The sequence below is a fragment of the Octopus bimaculoides genome, chromosome 27 (genome assembly GCF_046866305.1).
Source record: "Octopus bimaculoides isolate indiv1 chromosome 27, ASM4686630v1, whole genome shotgun sequence".
NCBI lineage: Eukaryota > Metazoa > Mollusca > Cephalopoda > Octopoda > Octopodidae > Octopus > Octopus bimaculoides.
Window position 1 is genome coordinate 10800898 of NC_142954.1, and position 5000 is coordinate 10805897.

General features: G+C 63.8%; 1 protein-coding gene and 2 non-coding genes across 3 annotated transcripts in view; 2 read left to right on the forward strand and 1 right to left on the reverse strand.

Annotated features, from left to right (window-relative positions):
* LOC106872531 (sodium/potassium/calcium exchanger 5) overlaps window positions 1-5000 on the reverse strand; it is a 24377-nt gene that overhangs the window by 18559 nt on the left and 818 nt on the right. The window lies entirely within an intron of this gene.
* On the forward strand, window positions 2087-2245 carry LOC149130849 (5.8S ribosomal RNA). Its single transcript, XR_016238705.1, has one exon. It is a non-coding gene; the product is annotated as a 5.8S ribosomal RNA (ribosomal RNA).
* The window catches only part of LOC149130850 (large subunit ribosomal RNA), a 5185-nt gene continuing 2943 nt past the window's right edge, over window positions 2759-5000 (forward strand). The window contains exon 1 of the ribosomal RNA XR_016238707.1: window positions 2759-5000. This exon is cut by the window's right edge and continues 2943 nt beyond it. This is a non-coding gene — a ribosomal RNA (large subunit ribosomal RNA).

Consider the following 5000-nt stretch of genomic DNA (forward strand, 5'->3'; position numbering starts at 1 on the left):
AGCCGCGGCCGGGCCCCCTCGCAATCGTCGGCCCTCTAACAGTGCAGCCTCAGCCTCAGCCGAGCAACGAGCAAGTAGAAGCGGCGGCGTCATCAGCGGTGAACGAAGCCCGCAAGTCGTTATGCTTCCTTCTCGTTCTCTCTCTGGCAGCTGCCGACCGCGCAGTTTTCACCCAGCCTGCGTCCGCCCGAATACAGTGCGCTAGGCCGACGGTGCTGCACGCTTTGCGGCTCCACGAACATCAATATCTCTCTCGTCTTCCTTCCTGGCGTCGGCCGGCCAACATCGCCGTCGTCGTCGTCGTCGTCGCCTCCTCCTCGCCTTTCCGGCGCCATCCAGCCGGTTTCGTAAGCCGCGGCCGGGCCCCCTCGCAATCGTCGGCCCTCTAACAGTGCAGCCTCAGCCTCAGCCGAGCAACGAGCAAGTAGAAGCGGCGGCGTCATCAGCGGTGAACGAAGCCCGCAAATCGTTTCCGCTGTCGTTATGCTTCCTTCTCGTTCTCTCTCTGGCAGCTGCCGACCGCGCAGTTTTCAACCAGCCTGCGTCCGCCCGAATACAGTGCGCTAGGCCGACGGTGCTGCACGCTTTGCGGCTCCACGAACATCAATATCTCTCTCGTCTTCCTTCCTGGCGTCGGCCGGCCAACATCGCCGTTGTCGTCGTCGTCGCCTCCTCCTCGCCTTTCCGGCGCCATCCAGCCGGTTTCGTAAGCCGCGGCCGGGCCCCCTCGCAATCGTCGGCCCTCTAACAGTGCAGCCTCAGCCTCAGCCGAGCAACGAGCAACAAGCAACGAGCAAGTAGCAGCGGTGAACGAGGACTGCAAATCGTTTCCGCTGTCGTTGTGCTTCCTTCTCGTTCTCTCTCTGGCAGCTGCCGACCGCGCAGTTTTCACCCAGCCTGCGTCCGCCCGAATACAGTGCGCTAGGCCGACGGTGCTGCACGCTTTGCGGCTCCACGAACATCAATATCTCTCTCGTCTTCCTTCCTGGCGTCGGCCGGCCAACATCGCCGTCGTCGCCGTCGCCTCCTCCTCGCCTTTCCGGCGCCATCCAGCCGGTTTCGTAAGCCGCGGCCGGGCCCCCTCGCAATCGTCGGCCCTCTAACAGTGCAGCCTCAGCCTCAGCCGAGCAACGAGCAAGTAGAAGCGGCGGCGTCATCAGCGGTGAACGAAGCCCGCAAGTCGTTATGCTTCCTTCTCGTTCTCTCTCTGGCAGCTGCCGACCGCGCAGTTTTCACCCAGCCTGCGTCCGCCCGAATACAGTGCGCTAGGCCGACGGTGCTGCACGCTTTGCGGCTCCACGAACATCAATATCTCTCTCGTCTTCCTTCCTGGCGTCGGCCGGCCAACATCGCCGTCGTCGCCGTCGTCGCCTCCTCCTCGCCTTTCCGGCGCCATCCAGCCGGTTTCGTAAGCCGCGGCCGGGCCCCCTCGCAATCGTCGGCCCTCTAACAGTGCAGCCTCAGCCTCAGCCGAGCAACGAGCAAGTAGAAGCGGCGGCGTCATCAGCGGGTGAACGAAGCCCGCAAGTCGTTATGCTTCCTTCTCGTTCTCTCTCTGGCAGCTGCCGACCGCGCAGTTTTCACCCAGCCTGCGTCCGCCCGAATACAGTGCGCTAGGCCGACGGTGCTGCACGCTTTGCGGCTCCACGAACATCAATATCTCTCTCGTCTTCCTTCCTGGCGTCGGCCGGCCAACATCACCGTCGTCGCCTCCTCCTCGCCTTTCCGGCGCCATCCAGCCGGTTTCGTAAGCCGCGGCCGGGCCCCCTCGCAATCGTCGGCCCTCTAACAGTGCAGCCTCAGCCTCAGCCGAGCAACGAGCAAGTAGAAGCGGCGGCGTCATCAGCGGTGAACGAAGCCCGCAAGTCGTTATGCTTCCTTCTCGTTCTCTCTCTGGCAGCTGCCGACCGCGCAGTTTTCACCCAGCCTGCGTCCGCCCGAATACAGTGCGCTAGGCCGACGGTGCTGCACGCTTTGCGGCTCCACGAACATCAATATCTCTCTCGTCTTCCTTCCTTTCCTCGCCTCCGCGTCGGCCAGCATCAGCAGTGCTGGTAGGCGTAGTAGTAGTAGTAGCAAATACCGAAACCCTGGACGGGGGATCACTCGGCTCGTCCGTCGATGAAGAGCGCGGCTATCCGCGTGAACTGATGCGAATTGCAGGACTCAGTGAACATCGACACCTCGAACGCACATTGCGGCCCCGGGATCCCATCGTCCCGGGGCCCCGTCCGGTCGAGAGGCGGTCACGACACGAAAAAGCCGTCCGCCGTTGCAGCAGCAGCAGCAGCAGCGGCGGGGAGTCGGGAGTCGCAGGAAAGGGCGCGCGCCGTGGAAGCGGGCGGGCAGCGTGAACAGCTCGCCTTTCGTTCTCGCTACTGCTTCTGCTTCCGGCACGACTAGCGAGCGCGCGCCGCTCGATCCTCCGTCTCCCGCAATGCCAGACCGTCATCGCTGCGACACCTGCCACGGAGCGGCCGACATGTGCAGTAGCAGCAGGGAACGCACCGTCCGCCGTTCGTGCGCACTCTTCTGCCTGCCGCCCTCGCCGTCGTTGCCTCCTCTTATTACTCCGTGGCGGCCGTTGCCGCCGCCGCCGCCGCCGCCGCAGCCGTCTGCATCTTCGGTCGGTGTTCGCTCTGTGGATCTCGTTTGCGAGCGTTCGTGCAGGCCATCGAAGACGACGACGACGACGACGACGACGACGACGAATCGAATGCGGTTTGCCGCAGCGACGACTTTTTATTTTTTTCTAAGCTGCCCTCGACTCGGACGAGACTACCCGCCGAACTTAAGCATATCGCTAAGCGGAGGAAAAGAAACCAACCGGGATTCCCTAAGTAACGGCGAGTGAACCGGGAGAAGCCCAACGCCGAATCTCGTCGGCCGCGCCGGTCGTCGAGAGCTGTGGCGCAAGGGTCGTACACGGTCGATCGTTTCGCCCGGCTAGGTTCGGAGTCCCCTCGATCGGGGCTGCCCAGAGCGGGTGCCAGGCCCATTCGGAGCCGGCGGCGATCGGCGGTGTTTCTTTTCGGCCCGAGAGTCGGGTTGCTTGGGAACGCAGCCCAAAGCGGGTGGTAAGCTCCATCCAAGGCTAAATACGGGGACGAGTCCGATAGCCGACAAGTACCGCGAGGGAAAGTTGAAAAGAACTTTGGAGAGAGAGTTCAAGAGACCGTGAAACCGCCCAGGGGTAAACGGGTAGGACCGCTCACCGCGATCGCGAGGGGACTCAGTCCGCTGCCACTTTCACCCCCGCCTCCTAAGGCGCCGTCGTCGCCGACGAACGCGTCGGTGGCGGCCGCTCGTTTCCGCGGGCGGTCGTCTGCCGCCTCGTCGGCGCTCGATTTCCGTGGCGCCGGCATCGGACGCACTTCCCCTCCGATCCGTCGTCGCGACCCGTTCCCGTCGGGCCGGTAGGCGCGCGGCGTCCGCAGGTCGCAGACGAGCGCCTCGGCGTCCGGAACCCGTTCACGCGGGGACCGACCGGCGTCGGGATCCACGCGCTTCTCTCGACCGGGCCCGTCGCTCCACGAAAGCGCTGGCACGGCTAACCGACGGAGACGGGCTAACGCACCTCGCCCTCAGCACTCACGACGCAGCGAGTCGCGAAAGCGACGCGGCCGCCCGCCTGCACCTCCTTCTTCTTCTACTACTTCTTCTACTTGCTCCTCGTCTTTGCGCGTGGTGCTACAGCAGCAGGAGCGGTGGTGGTTGTTGGAGGAGTCGGCGGGATCGCCCGAAAAGCCGCCCGCTGCTGCCGGTCAGCGACGAGCATCGGCAACCTACCCGACCCGTCTTGAAACACGGACCGAGGAGTCCCAGTCGACTGCGAGTCGTTGGAGCCTTTCACTTTGCGAACTCCGACGGCACAGCGAAAGCGAGAACGTGACACGTCGCCGCTCGGGGGAAGGGAGTTGGGCCGCTGTCGCAGCAGCCGCCGCAGTTGCTGCCGCCGTCGTCTAATCTCGTCGGTTGCTGCAGCATCAGCGGTGGTGGTGGCGGCGGCTCGCTTCTTTTTTTGTAACACGCGGCGTTTCGAAGCATCGTTCCCGGGTCGGGCCCGCGCGTTCGCGCTCGAAAGCGCGCGTTCACGCTCCGACTCAGGTGTAGCAGGCGGCCGGGGACCCGAAAGATGGCGATCCACGCCCGGTCGGGACGAAGCCAGAGGAAACTCTGGTGGAAGTCCGAAGCGCCTCTGACGTGCAAATCGATCGTCGGAACCGGGTGTAGGGGCGAAAGACCAATCGAGCCGTCTAGTAGCTGGTTCCCTCCGAAGTTTCCCTCAGGATAGCTGGCGCCAGCAGGAGAACGACACGCAATTCCGTCCGGTAAAGCGAACGACTGGAGGCCCCGGGGACGTTGACGGCCTCGATCTACTCTCGAACTCGGAACGGGCGAAACGGGCCGCGCTACTCCTCCTCTCCCGAACGGAGGCGGCCGTTTACGAATCGTTGGGAATAATGATAATTATTTTGCGCGTTTCTTGCGACGAATGCACGGTGCCAAGTGGGCCACTTTTGGTAAGCAGAACTGGTGATGTGGGATGAACCGAACGTCCGGCTAAGGTGCCCTACGCTTCGCCCATTAGATCCCCGAAAGGGTGTCGGTCGATATAGACAGCAGGACGGTGGCCACGGAAGTCGGAATCCGCTCAGGAGTGTGTAACAACTTACCTGCCGAATCGACCGGCCCCGAAAATGGATGGCGCTGGAGCGAGCGACCGATGCCGGACCGGCCGGGCGACAGGTTGCGCGATCGCCGGCGAGGCGACTTTCCGATGCCCGGTCGAGTAGGAGGGCGCCGCGGCGTGCATGGAAGCCGCGGGCGCGAGCCCGGGTGAAGCCGACCGCGGGTGCAGATCTCGGTGGTAGTAGCAAATATTCGAACGAGACCTTCGAAGACCGAAGTGGAGAAGGGTTCCGTGCCAACGGCGGTCGAGCACGGGTCAGTCGGTCCTAAGAAGCGGGCGAAAGCTTCCACGAAAGGCGCCGGATCCG